Raw genomic sequence first — 15,964 nt, forward strand, 5'->3', positions numbered from 1 at the left:
TCTCATACAGGGAAATCAAGAGTATATTTTCAAAGACGGTCAATGCAAATAGGACCGATTGGTCAAAGAAATTGGATGATGCTCTATGGGCTTATAGGACTTCTTACAAGACTCCGATTGGTATGTCTCCATACCGGTTGATATTTGGGAAAGCTTGCCATCTGCCATTTGAGTTAGAGCACAAGGGCATGTGGGCTTTGAGGAGGCTGAATCTTGAATGGGATGTGACAACAAATCTTCATGTGGAGCAGCTTAATAAACTTGATGAATTTCGATTCCATGCCTACTCCAGTTTGTCCTTGTATAAGGACAAGATGATGTACCATCATGATAAGTATGCTCGTGGCAAGGAGTTCATAGTGGTTGATTTGGTTCTCTTGTTCAATTCTCGGTTACGTCTGTTTCTGCGAAAGCTTAAGTCGAAATGGGGTGGACCTTTTGAAGTGGTGTTTTTGACTCTGTTTGGTGCACTTGACTTGAAAGACAAAAAATGGGAGGTCTTAAAAGTTAATGGGCACAGAGTTAAACACTACCTTGGGAAGATTGATGACAGCCACGTTGTGGCACTACTCCATCTAAAGTGATTTGATGGTAACCTGCATCATGTCAGGACGTTAAATCAGGCGCTTCTTGGGAGGCAACCCATGTGTCTTTCTTTTTTTTTCTTTGATTTTCATTATAGTATAGGATTTGCTTTTGGTCTAACTGGCTGTGAGTTGTGTGTAGGGTTGTTTTGATGTAGTGCACGAATAAACTAGAAAATTGATGCACTCTCTGAAGTTTGGACTGCTGTCGCAATGCATTTTTCACGGCAGCAATGGCCTTGTTAAGGGGGAAAAATTTCATTGCGGTCCGCAGTGTTGATTGGTAAAGAGCGGAGGCTCTCTGAAGTTGTAAATCCAATAGTAGTAGTAGCTTCTTCTCAGCCTCCCTCAACTACACCAGATATTGCCCTAGGACCCTCTACTTCCATAGTTCCAGATATCCTCTCATCCTCAGTTTACCTATTGACTGCCCACCGTTTGAGCCAAACCCTTGCCAGTATAAACAACTGGATGTAGACAGCTACTTTTAAGCTGTCTGTCCTTTTTAGCTCGGTGGCAGCCCAGTCCATACCCCCACAGCCACAGGTCCCAGCACAAGTGGAGGAGACTCTCAACGAGCTTCTGGACAACTAGAAGAAGCTCCTGGAGAACCAGAAGTTGATATTACATGCTGTAGGTACTCATGGAAAAGCACTAAGTGAGTTGGCAAAGTAAACAAAGAAGTTGAGAAAGACTCGAGTATCAAAGGACTCTGTGAAGGAGTTGAGGGGCGAAGTGGAGAAAATGAAGGTTGATCACTTGGCATTGGAGCTGCAATTGCATGACCCAATTCCAGCAGCCCAGCCTGAGCCGTAGTAGGAGATGGGAAGGCCAGCAAAGAGGAAGAGGGTGATCTCCCAAGATGATGATGCAGTGATAGAGTTGGAGGACCCGCAGGGAGGTTCCTCTAGCCAGCCTCAGGCCCCAGAGCAGCCTCAAGTCTCAGTGCAGACATAGGATACGGGATCCCTTTACAGGTTCAAAAGCAGTCATAGGACCCAGGGACTTAGGCTCATGACCCCATGCAGACGGAGGGCCAATACAGAGTTTCTCTTTACTCTCAATCTTTTATTGAGATATTTTTGGTTAGTTAGCACTAAGGACAATGCTAGCTTTCATTTGAGGGGGTAGCCCTATTTTGATGACATTGGGTTGTAAATATGATACTACTTTCTTTTTATTATGCTTTCTTTTTATTTTTGGTATGTATATAATTTTACTAGTTTATTGCACTTTTCGTACTTTGCAACTTTGGTTTGTATATAAAGTTACTTTCTGATGTATATATTCATTTCTCCCTTTTGTATATTCATCTAAATCCCTTATTGTACATATTCATTTTACTTTCCGCATTTTCCTTCATAGCTTCTTACTTCATCTTCGTAGCTTCTTATTTTGAGTTTTGAGTGCAGTAAGACTTTGGTTTTCTTATTGCAACGGTTCTTTCCAAAGGTGGAATTTGTGTGAACCGGGTGGGTCTTCCCGATGATGGATGGCATGACAACCTTCTTAAGGGTTTGAGCCTGTTTTCTTTTTATTTTTGTGTAAATAGTATCTAATGAGTAATGGTGCCTCAACCAAAGCTTCACTTGGGCCTAACACATTTGCCTTTGATCTTATGGTAATTTTGTTTTTTATTGTGTATAGGGTGGTGAAAGTTGTGACCTTAAGAATCTTGTGTTGGCCGATAATCATCAAGTGGTTTTTCGGGACTATTCGTGTTGGTCAAATAATATCTAAGATTGTTGTGGGCCCCCTACTTTGTCTCTTTAGCAATCATATAGCTTGTGTGATGAGAATTTGAATTGCAAGTCCAAGTCCCGTGCCATTAGTCTAGCACTTGCCTTGAATATTTGTCTAGGCGAAATCCTAAGTGTAGTTTGACTTGAGAAGTGATTATAGGCTCTCCTTTATCCGAATGATATCTTGAAAATTTCCATAGCCTACCAATGATAATATCTCTAGTCAACCTTTTTGAGCTAAAGCCTTTTTCTTTCAAAGACCATGATACAAGCCTTTACCCGTTCTAAAAAGACCCTCTCTTGGCACCCGAACTTTCCTTAGCACAAGGCTAAAGAATAAGTTTGGGGGAGAGATGAGTAATGCAACAAAGTGGTACAAGGTACAAAATGAAGAAAAGGAAAGGCAATGAAAAAGAAAGAAAATCAAAAAGTCAAAAAGAATGAACAATGTAGAAGAAATGAAGGGATTCAATAAATGTAAAGAGATGAAAGGTGCGAAAAGTTTAGAAAGGAGAAAAAGTTTTGAAATGAACAAGAAAGAGTGACAATGTGTCTCTCTAACCCCTAAGAAAGAAGTAAATGACTCAAAACGTCAAGAGAATGTGTGCCGAAATGAAGCAAATGAAGTGCTTAAGGGAAGATGGAACCTACTTAGACCAAATATTTCCTACCCTGACCCAAAAGCCTTCACTATATTTCCACAAAAGCCCTATATGATCTTGTGTTGAATGAATCTTACATTAGTGGTGACTCACATAAGGTGTAAGCTTATGGTACTTAGAGCCAGACTTGTGACCTTTCTTTGAGAGAGAAGAATGTGTTTCCCACAATTCTCATTCTGAGTGCTACAACTTAAAAGTGAGGTTTGATTATCGAGAGTTGAGGACTATGAGTTTGGGTTCCACAATGACCAAAGTAGTAGAAAGGGTTTTCTTGATGGGTTGAGTCAACTCTTGATGCTCTTGTGTCGCACTAAAACCATGGTGCTGAAAAGGTTGAATGTTGTTAATGATTCATTTGATTTGAGGGCAAGTATTAGTCCCAATTGATGCTAGATAAGGTCACTTTAGGTCAGCTGAATTTTCTTGGTTTTACTCTTAAGGAGGTGGGACTTATTTTAGTTGCTTGAGGACAAGCAAAAGCTAAAGTTTGGGGGACTTGATAACTAGGGATTCTAGTTCTTTTTGCACTCCTTTTTACTTGAGTTTTGGATTAAAAATGTATACAAATAGTCCCAAAGGCTTACATGTTGTACTTGTTTGTAGGGTTTGGTCAAAAAAGTGACAAGTAGTCAAAACCAGCTCAAAAAGGAGTGAAACATGCACAAGTACCAAGAACAAGTCAAGGCACTGCTGTAATATAAAATCCACTGCAGCTGCAAAAGACTCACCGTCGTTGCAAACCATTTAGTGCGGTCAGCGGTGGATGAGTTTAGAGAGGGGCACTTTTTGAGCTTAAAGCAGTGCGGTCCTCGGAGAATTTCTCGCGGCCGCAATCCATTTTATGCGGTCTACAGAGAGGAGATTCAGAGAGTTGGGAGTTTGGACGATTGAAGCCAGCACGGTCCGTGGAGCGTTTTGTGTAGACCGTAGTGAAGCCACCACGGCCGCGGTGCATTTTCTGCGATTGCCAGATTATGATATCGAAAAGTCAAGCGAAAAAGCCATTGCCAGATTGCCAGATTGCGATTGTCCAGAAAATTTGGCCTAGTATAAATACTTTCTTTTCACATTTTAGGGCATCTATTAGAATCCAGAGCATGTGAACGGCGGTTTTGTTCCATTTTGAGTAATTTGTAGCTAGTTTAACACTGAATCTTCAATTTCTTAGTTTGTAATCAAATTATATGGGTTATTCTTCATCTATTTATCTGTTTTCTTCCATTGTTTTGAGAAGCTAGACCCATTATCTAGGGTTGTGGCTCAACTCTAATGTGGATATTTTATGGGTCTTTTGATTTAAGGCTTAGATATTTATGGGTAGTTGATATTTGGACTGATTTATGTTTTCCATGTTGAATTAGTGGTTACAAACACTAATTTATGCCTTTTTGACTTGGGGATCTTCTCGAGAAAGAAAGTTTGAGTCTAGAGAAATTAGTCCAACAAGGAATTGGGGTATATTCAAGATATTGATAACTCTAATTAAAGGGATAAACCTAGAGATATTAATACCTGACTTGAGCCAATATTGCTTGCACAATTTTTGACACCCAATTAGTCTTGAGAAAGTCAATTAGGGCAAAGTCACTCAAGCTAACGAGAGGTATATAGTGAGTAGTTCCGTGCATTGGATATATCGCAATCCCCAACATAACAACTTTGCCTTAGGCCTTAGATCCTGTCAAGTATTCACGTAGGAGAAAGTCACTTCCCTAGTGCCTCTTTAATCATTTAGAAAACATTACAAGCATTCAGTCTTAGTCTAGTTTAGTATAAAATTAGAAGTAACAAACAACAATTATGATTGGAAAATTAATTAAGAGCACTACGCATTTCTAGTTTAGATAGGAATCCAATTCCCAATCAATCTAGCTCCTTGTGGATTCGATCCCGACCATCCCGGGTAAAAGCTGCATCGACTGCTCTCTCCACTTTGTAGTGGTGTAGGGTTGGACACGATCGATTACGGTAGAGGACGACCAACTGGGAGCCCCTTCGGGCTCGGTAAATCCAAGCAGACTCCTAGCAAAGGAGACAAAGCCAATCAAGGAAAGGTACCAACCATACACCGAAGATAGGAGAAACACCCCAAGGTGTAACGTACCCTAAAACGATCGAAGAACATATCGAGGTGAGAATCCTCGGGGACGGCAGAGTCAAATTCAATAGGAACACAGGACCGACGGAGGCACCCTGCCTGTCGGAATATAACTTCAACGTTGACATTTCTGACATCGTATCTGCCATCAGTAAAATCAGAGACACCAGGTGGCCAAGACTTGTGCGATCAGATCCATCGCAGAGGAGCCCCAACTTATTGTGCGAATTTCATGGCACACACGGTCATAGGACCGAAGATTGCAGACAACTCTGATAAGAAGTATCCCAACTACTCAATAAAGGACACCTCCAAGAATTCCTTAGCGACCGAGCCAAAAATCAGTTCCGGGAAAAAGAGGAAAATAGGAAGAATGAAACAGATAAGCCGTAACATGTCATCCACATGGTCATAGGAGGAATCGACATCCCACATGAACCCACTATCAGAAGAAAAAATATCCATCACCAGGGAAAAGCAAACTTGAGGTTACATAATTGAGGACGCTCTCACATTCAGCGACGAGGATATCGAGACCCTGTCTCAGCCTCACAATGACGCACTAGTAATCTCTTTTCTTGTGAATACATTTCAAATTAAATGTGTACTTGTGGATCCAGGAAATATTATCAGGTCTAGGGTGGTGGAGCAGCTCGGACTGCTCGACCAGATTGTGCCTGCCTCTCGATTCCTAAATGGATTCAACATGGCGAGTGAAACAACGAAAGGGAAAATAACCGTCCTAGTCAACGTGGCCGGCACGACCCAAAATGTCAAATTCCATGTCATCGAAGGAGACATGAGGTACAACGCCCTGTTTGGAAGGCCATGGATACATTTCATGAGAGCAGTACCATCAACCCTTCATAAAATGATGAAGTTTCTGACGAAGGACAAAATAAAAACCGTGTATGGGGAATAACATATAGCGAGGGATGTTCGCGGTGCACGATGTGGTACCAGCGTCAATACCCCCAACATCGAATTAGCCAAAGGATAAACAAATAGTGAAATAGCAATCACGAGACACATTATCGGCTATACCCGAATAAAACAAGCAAACGACCGTGCCGCATTCTCAGAGCAAACATTGAGGGTATATCGAGGCTTCAAGTGCCATCATCGACAATGTATAACCATCTCCCTTTTTACTTACATCTTACAAAAACCTTTGTGAAGGTGTCCGATCAGAATAGTTGAAGCGTTGTCCATCTCAAAGACGTTACGGTTTCAAAGAATACATTGCACTCTTTTCCTTCAATCGAGTTTTATCCCAATAAGGGTTTTACCGGCAAGATTTTTAATGAGGCAACATCTATATGCTACCTAAGGAAAGTTTCACAAGTGTCCAAGGATTCTTTTAAGTCAACCTCGAATACTGGGGGGCATGCCCGCGGAAGATCACCTTCTCAAAGAGGTCAAGATGAGCCGAAAAAGGCCTCAGTAGTAAAATGATGTATCGGGCCAAACAGTCGAACGAACTGTGTGTGCATAGAATAATTGAGGCCTTGATTGCAAAAACATGTATAAGCCCTCAATGAGGCAACACAAAGCTTACAAAGAATGAGACCAGAGCTAAAACACTTTTGACGTTTCGGGAACTATCGTTGTTACGCCCCGCAATATTACGTCGATATTATGCTTTGCAGTATTAAGTTACAACGATGTTGCACCCTGTAGTGTTATACGTTGGATTTGACGTAAGGTAATTGACACCAGTCCAAGTAAAAGATTATTTGGAGATTATAAGGATTATGCTATTTATAACAAGCAATGAATAAGTGTTATGAAGGATAGAGGGGTACACGGATTAACGAAAACGAATTTCGTTGGGAATGACCAATTAAGAATAAAATATGGGTGGAGCGATAATATTCGATAATTATAAATTAGTACCATGCAAGGTACCATATGACCACGGTAGTATAATATATAAAGTATGAATGAAGTATTTTAAAAATAAATAGAATTTTAAGTAATTTATGATAATTTTTAAATTATACGGGTAATTGATTAATTACTAGGTAACAGGACATTACCCAGTTAACTAGTAAAGTGGATAAATTGTTGGATAAACCTTATAAAAACTAACGTGGAAGCCCTCCCTTCAATATAAAACAACTCTTAAGTCATATTTGATAAGGTATCACATTAGAGGTTCAACCACCTTTTCATTGTATTAATCTAAGAGTTTCTCTTAAAGGAATTTGTTTTGTTTGCTTATATATGAAATCTTGTGCTAATTAGTAAGCATATATCTCTAAGCATGGGTGCAAAATGAAATCAAAAAGTTGTTTTCAATCCATATATATGATCTCAAAGGCTACCAGGAGATCTCTCCCATTCTTGTATCTATATAGGAGGGAGACAACTTATACTACTATTGTCTGTCATAGAGGATTCAACCTTTTCCTAAAGCTGAAAATTGTTACACACTCAATCTGCGTGTTGCTAATTATCTTTGAATAAGATTCAAAAAAATCAAAGTGGGCCAATATTGCCAAGATATTTACAAGAAAAGTGAATAAAGGAAATATGAGACAACGGGCTAGAATTGGGCGAGCAAAGTGTAATGGAGATATCAAGCTACTTTAGAAATTTATCCCTACAGTATATTATTAGTAAAAGGGACATGAAAACAAATTTTGGTTTAAACCTGAAGAAGACCATGGTACTTACAAGTATGTTAAGGTTATCCCTTCTTTCTTTTGGCATGATCCATACGATATGAACGGAACGTGCAAATGCACAAATTCCGTGAATGACTCTATTCATAGAAGTATTAGAGATATCTGTGTTCTTGAATTTCCGTGTGTTATAATGTCTTATCATCTGTTCATGGGTCTCAGAAAAATACAAAAGTTGAAAAGAGTTTAATTTATAATATTACTCAGAGGCAAAATGGTCTTATGACATTCCGAATGATTTTATTGATGTACTTTTTATGTACTGCATTCATATGCATTGACCTATGAACAGATGGCGTTATATACGCGTATATATGTAAATATATTTATATGGGATATGGGAAAAGATTACAATGTTATATACGCATCACCACCTAATCAGCTGGTATATGATGATGATGTTGCCCATAGTGGCCGAAATATGATTCAAACGGCGTTATATACGCATATATATGTATGTACTCAAATAGTGTTATATACGCCTATATATGTAAATATATATATATGGGATATGGGAAAGGTTATGGCGTTATATACGCACCACCACCTGATCAGCTGGTATACGATGATGATTTTGCCCACAGTGGCCGGTATGATATAATGGAATGCCCTCAGAGGATAATGATGTTATGAAACATGTACCTATGCACGATATGACATTCACAGGCACATGTATGACGCTAAAAGTAATTTATGATTTACAAAGTTATTCATACTTGCAGGTTGATCATGTACTCTATATTTCTTCCATGTCTCTGATGTACTTACTTATGTGCCTTACATACTCGGTACATTATTCGTACTAATGTCCTTTTTGCCTGGGCACGCTATGTTTCATGCCCGCAGGTCCCGATAGACAGGTCGAGAGCCCTCCAAGTAGGCTATCAGCTTAGCAAAAGATGTTGGTGTGCTCCATTTGCTCCGGAGTTGCTCGTTTGGTTAGTATAATTTAGACATGTAATGTTTTGTATGGCGAGACTCTATCCCGACCTTTATTACATTTATGTATTCTTAGAGGCTTGTAGATATATGTCTTGTACGTGAAAGATTGCACGACCTTGTCGGCCTATGTTTTGAGTTTATAAAGGATCATGTTGGCCTATTAGGCCCATATGTCATGTGTATATGATAATGTAATAATAACGATACGTTACGTTGGTACTCGGTTGAGTAAGGTACCGGGTGCCCGTCACGGCCCATCGGTTTGGGTCGTGACAAAAGTGGTATCAGAGCAGTTTTGTCCTAGGGAGTCTACAAGCCGTGTCTAGTAGAGTCTTGTTTATGGGTGTGTTGTGCACCACACTTATAAGCAGGAGGCTATAGGGCATTTAGGATTGTCACTCTTTCTTCTTACTCTATATCGTGTGGTAGAGCTCACTTATAAGAATCCAAGTTCGGAAATTCTATTTTATTCGAAATAAGACGATGCCTACATCCGGAAAGAAGGTTGGAAAGAGAGATAGTTTTGGAAGAGCAGAGTCAGAGGAGTTTGATTTTTGTATGATGCCTACGATAAGTAAATATGAGGTCTTTAGCAGATCATGGGTGTACTGAAAGGTGTAAGCTTCCTGATAAGAAGTCTTAAGGCAAGAATTCCTATCCACCTTTATGGTGAAAAAAATAAGAGATTAAGAAGATAAATACAAATTTCAACAAGCAAAAGAAGCAAGATAAAGAATGGTTCGAGACACCCAGATGGTATACTTTAAAATAATGCAGCCAGATATGAGTACTACAAAGACATGCACTATAAGCCTTGATGGAATAAATATTTCCTTAGTATGGCTTCCGCCCCACTAAAGAAAAAAAAAATGTTAGGAAATTGAAAGAGTCAGGGGCAAAGGGGATCTAAAAGCGAAAGAATGTCGTATTGAAGTTTTCACAAGAAAAGGGATATGCAGAAATATTAGCAGAGTAATGAAAAGAGAGATAAGGAAGCATTATGAATAAGGTGTGATACATGGATAAAAACCGTAGAGTGTTACAAAACCTATAGTCAAATTAAGGAAGAGACGAAAGGTGATGGGCCTTATGATAATAAAAGAGTATAGGCCATAAGGTTATATCTTCGTTTTGAGAAATAAGTTCGTGACTCTAGCGCGATTACCAAGAGGAAAAGTTAGACCCCAAAGTAATAGAAATCAGTATTGGCTGGTGAATAAGATAAACTATATATATGAATTAGGTACTGAGTGATTTGGTAATAGTTAGCATCATGAGAATTTCAGATCGCATTCCGGCAATAATAGGACAGACAACAGAAGAAGGTTCATGAGAAATTCAGAGAATGGTCATTCAAAAAAACGCTTTCCTAAAGCAAGAAATGTTATCTAAGTTAAGCCTAAGGGACTGTATGTACCAGTTACATTAAGTGTCACCCTCGCGAGTAAGGGGATTTGTCATCCTTGGTACAGAAGGGTTGCCGCAAGACGAGTAAGTATCATTGATGTTGAGAAACGACCCCAAAGATGAAGAGGTAAAACATCTATAGGTATATCATCGTAGCTTCAGCTCTTAATACACCCCTAAAAGGAGGGAATATGGAATGATGAGGCATTAAGTCAGAATTAAGTGGTTCTAGTTACTATGGAATGGTAAAGGAAGAATGCGATAAATGAAAGAGGAATGAGATGGCACTTAACCAAATCTTACAGATACGCTACGATTCAAGAATATTGTGCAAGCATGACGTCAATGAGAGAAAGTAAAGGTTCATGCCCGAACTGTTATTAATAAATAAATAGCCTGTGCTAGACGTAAGTTAAGACAAAGGAAATAACCCAAGAAAGATTACAAGGAATATTGATATGAGAATGGTCCAACGAGTAGTTAGTAATTGGTCAGGAAGATCCCAATTATGGCTAAACATGAGGTTACAGACGAGTCATCAGACCGCGTGAGATAAACAAAGTAGAACCTAACATGGAGAGTTCAGCCTCGAAGAATATCATTATAATACTTGAGATATATTCAAACAAGAGTCGGGGTAGTTAAAGGTACTGTATGAGCGTTACGGGGATAAAAGAAAGTGCCACTGGGAAGGTAATCAAAATATCAGTTCAGAAGCAACCATACAAGCATAAAGGCATGAAAGTAAGCAACTACGGATGAATATAGGAAAGGAAGGACATAAGAAGGTCCATAATAAGCTCACAGTTTTACGAGAGTCAAGGGTTCTCCCTAAGTACTATAACAAAAGACTAGCTGTGGAAATAAGGAAGAAGGCTTCAACTTAAGCGCAATGACCTAAAGAGGAAGTGGTCGTGTAACAACAGTATCACAACAACATTATAAGCACTCCAAAAGAAAGTGGCACCTACCATGACTAATGAACGGGAAGTAAAATTAAAAGTAATATTCGAGATCATATGAGTTGTGTGAAAACTTTGTCAAGTGTGGGCACTAAGATAAGCTAAGTATGGACGTAACAAGGGGCAGAAAGACCAGGAAAAGTAATAGATTACGTTGAAAGAAATTTAAGAGGGAACAAAATAATCATTCGATCAATGATCCAGAGTTAGTATGTTATGGATACACTCAAGATTTTGGAACATTATCCAGGCAGCATATTTGTTGACAATCATACAGCCATAGAAGACTCCGGTATAAGTTAAAAGAAAGAATTGAGCCCATGGCATAGATAATGGATTGAATTGTTAGAAGAGTGTGTCATGGATATTCTATAATGCCCAAAGGTTAAGGTAATAATTGATACTAGGAACCACAGATCGGAAGATAGCTTAAGCCGACGTAAAAGCCAATCAGAAGAAAGAGAAAACTAAAGATTTACATCACCCAAGTAAATCAGGAGTCTGATTATTGGACCCAGAAAAATAGAAACATTGTGATCGAGAACATTGCAGGATCTCTCTTAAAATCAGAGGTATGAGAGAGATAGTACAACAACCATAGTCTATAACAGCTCTATGATGAAGCCAGTTAAAAAAAAAGAAGTAACAGCCTACAAAATGAGTCAGTATGAAGCTCCCACCGGATTGTAGTATTATAACAGAGTTTCAAGTTATGGTGTGAATCATACCTATGTAGAAGGGAGGTCATGAAAGAGATAGAAGATACGATGCAAGATTTTAAGGTAAGTAAGTTAAAGGTAAACAACGTACGAGATACTCAAAGGTAGAATATGTGAATAGTCCATACTTCGGATAGAAGGATAGAAGTGCTGGGATTCAATATCCAGGAATGATAGCGGCATAGTCAGTGGAATATCTCATAGCCTATGGTTTCTAGGTATCGAGGAGGCTAATTAAGACAATAAAGACGCATTAGAGACAATGTGATGTCTCGCTTGATATTCCAGAAAAACATAAGGAAATCTATGGTGCAAGAAAGCTGAAGAAAGGTTGCAAGTAGTATAAATGGATATGTGTAGGTTACAAGATAAAGTATGGTAGAGCGACAAGGTTTTAGGAAGACATGAATAAGGATAAGAAAAGGCGAGTGAAAAGCTGACGAGAATGGATAAGTCCTTAGGATTAAACCTATGAAAACAAGAAGAGTTGATGGTTTCTCTAAGTTTTAGAAAGCTCAGTATAGCCTAAATGCACTCAAAGGAGCCTAAGACTAGTAGCATTTAGAAAATATGGAATGCTGCCCTGATAGTACAATGAGGGTGTAACTGTGATGGATAAAGGATGACGTTTAGGCCTTCGAGTGAGTAATGATTTGAAGAGGATTTCATGGATTGTACGAGATTAAAATACCCACATAAGTGAATCACATTGGGATGCTATAAAATATGGTCATTGAAGTATAGTATCACCCTTAAGTGGATCAAGAAAATCACTTCAAATATTCCACGATGGAACATAAGCCCTAAGTGGCAAGGTATGACGTAAGAAGTTTCAAGTTATCAGTGGTATATTGTAGATTAATATTGAGGCGAATCAACAATGGAAGGACAAAAGTCAAGAAGTATGAGATGCGATTAGGCCGTCATTCTTAAGACGAACGATAATGAAAGTGCATAGATGGACTGAGAGTTATACCTAAAAGATAGGCAACAAAAGTAACTGGGAGCTTGGTAAGCATACCACAGTAAAGGTAGATTAAAACAACAATTATGGTATAGTATAACCCATGTAAATGCAGTAAAGTCATATGAATGGATAACCAGATCTATGAAATGAGATATGCCATATTCGCAAGTTCTACAAAGTATCGAGCAAAGGACTTCAATACACCTATAGAGGCCCAGAGAGGCATCCTATTAATCCTTGTATATACAAAGTGATGCCTAGATATTGATTAAAAAAAGAAAATAAAGGAAAGATGAATCGCATAAGTGCAATTACAAAGCCAGGGTCAAACAGGTTGCATGACAGAAGGTAACAACAGTTGCAAGATTAGGAAGATTTCGACCACAGGTCATGATATGAGCAAAAAGACTAAAAGGGGGAATACCCTAGGTTTTTTATTTATTCACAGAGCAACTGCTTAAATGGCAAGAATAGTATTAAGGTATTCACAAAAGCTATAAGTTACGAAAATGATAAGAGCATCATCCAACATTCGAGGACGAATGCTCCAAAGGGGGGAATGATGTTACGCCCCGCAATATTACGTCGATATTATGCTTTGCAGTATTAAGTTACAACGATGTTGCACCCTGTAGTGTTATACGTTGGATTTGACGTAAGGTAATTGACACCAGTCCAAGTAAAAGATTATTTGGAGATTATAAGGATTATGCTATTTATAACAAGCAATGAATAAGTGTTATGAAGGATAGAGGGGTACACGGATTAACGAAAACGAATTTCGTTGGGAATGGCCAATTAAGAATAAAATATGGGTGGAGCGATAATATTCGATAATTATAAATTAGTACCATGCAAGGTACCATATGACCATGGTAGTATAATATATAAAGTATATATGAAGTATTTTTAAAATAAATATAATTTTAAGTAATTTATGATAATTTTTAAATTATACGGGCAATTGATTAATTACCGGGAAATAGGACATTACCCAGTTAACTAGTAAAGTGGATAAATTGTTGGATAAGCCTTATAAAAACTAATGTGGCATCCCCCCCCCCCTTCAATATAAAATGACTCTTAAGTCATATTTGATAAGGTGTCATATTAGAGGTTCAGCCACCTTTTCATTGTATTAATCTAAGAGTTTCTCTTAAAGGAATTTGTTTTGTTTGCTTATATATGAAATCTTGTGCTAATCAGTAAGCATCTATCTCTAAGCATGGGTGCAAAATGAAATCAAAAAATTGTTTCCATTCCATATATATGATGTCAAAGGCTACCATGAGATCTCTCCCATTCTTGTATCTATACAGGAGGGGGACAACTTATACTACTATTGTCTGTCATAGAGGATTCAACCTTTTCCTAAAGCTGAAAATTGTTACACACTCAATCTGCGTGTTGCTAATTATCTTTGAATAAGATTCAAAAAAATCAAAGTGGGCCAATATTGCCAAGATATTTTCAAGAAAAGTGAAGAAAGGAAATATGAGACAACAGGCTAGAATTGGGCGAGGAAAATGTAATGGAGATATCAAGCTACTTTAGAAATTTATCCCTACAGTATATTATTAGTAAAAGGGACATGAAAACAAATTTTGGTTTAAACCTGAAGAAGACCATGGTACTTATAGGTATCTTAAGGTTATCCCTTCTTTTTTTTTGGCATGATCCCTATGATACGAACGGAACGTGCAAATGCACAAATTCCGGGAATGACTATATTCATAGAAGTATTAGAGATATTTGTGTTCTTGAATTTCCGTGTGTTATAATGTCTTATCATTTGTTCATGGGTCTCAGAAAAATACGAAAGTTGAAAAGAGTTTACTTTATAATATTACTCAGAGGCAAAATGGTCTTATGACATTCCAAATGATTTTATTGACGTACTTTTAATGTACTGCATTCATATGCATTGACCTATGACTAGATAGCATTATATACGCATCACCACCTAATCAGCTGGTATATGATGATGATGTCGGAATGATATAATGGAATGCCCTCAGAGGATGATGATATTATGAAACATGTACCTATGCACGACATGACATTCATACGCACATGCATGACGCTAAAAGCAATTTATGATTTACAAAGTTATTCATACTTGCAGGTTGATCATGTACTCTATATTTCTTCCATGTCTCTAATGTACTTACTTATGTGCCTTACATACTCGGTACATTATTCGTACTGACGTCCCTTTTGCCTGGGGACGCTGTGTTTCATGCCCGCAGGTTCCGATAGACAGGTCGAGAGCCCTCCAAGTAGTCTATCAGCTCAACAAAAGATGTTCGTGCACTCCATTTGCTTCGGAGTTACTCGTTTGGTTAGTATAATTTAGACATGTAATGTTTGGTATGGCGGGACTCTATCCCGACCTTTATTACGTTTATGTATTCTTAGAGGCTTGTAGATATATGTCTTGTACGTGAAAGATTGCACGACCTTGTCGGCCTATGTTTTGAGTTTATAAAGGATCATGTTAGCCTATTAGGCCCATATCTCATGTGTATATGATAATGTAATAAGAACGATACGTTACGTTGGTACTCGGTTGAGTAAGGTACCGGGTGCCCGTAGCGGCCCATCGGTTTGGGTCTTGACAATTGTCAACTGTCACCTCATCGATATGTCGAAAACCTGAGGCTGTAAGACCCCAGGCGGGCAACCTTGAGGCAGTAAGACCTTCATAAGGAAATACCAAATCTGTAAGACCTCAAGCAAGGTGTTTACCATTAAAATGGTAATAACAATTAAATTTTTTGATGGGACTCTAAAAATATGTGATCCACTTTTATGCTAGTTGTTTGAGCAGTTGATGCTAGATATGTGAAGATAAAAGATGAAATGCGAGACTAAAGTAAAGTTATAATTAAACCGAGGAGTTAGTTATTGTTAGCGGAAACGTAAAAGAAAGAACACAAGATTTAACGTGGTTTGGATCAAAATAATCCTACGTACACCAGAGAACAATTGCCTTTTTAATATTAACAAAGGAAGGGGAGAGTTCCCAATTACACTTAAGAGAATTTCTCTCTTAACTCTCTACTCACTACAATGTGTTGTATTATTTTTGGGATGGTTTCTACAAATGAAGGAGTGTATCTATTTATAGAGGTAAAGACCTTCTCTTGATGTCATTGGTGACATCAAACTACCTCCTCTTGATGTCATGGGTG

The sequence above is a fragment of the Nicotiana sylvestris genome, chromosome 12 (assembly GCF_000393655.2).
Source record: "Nicotiana sylvestris chromosome 12, ASM39365v2, whole genome shotgun sequence".
In the NCBI taxonomy this organism is placed as follows: domain Eukaryota; kingdom Viridiplantae; phylum Streptophyta; class Magnoliopsida; order Solanales; family Solanaceae; genus Nicotiana; species Nicotiana sylvestris.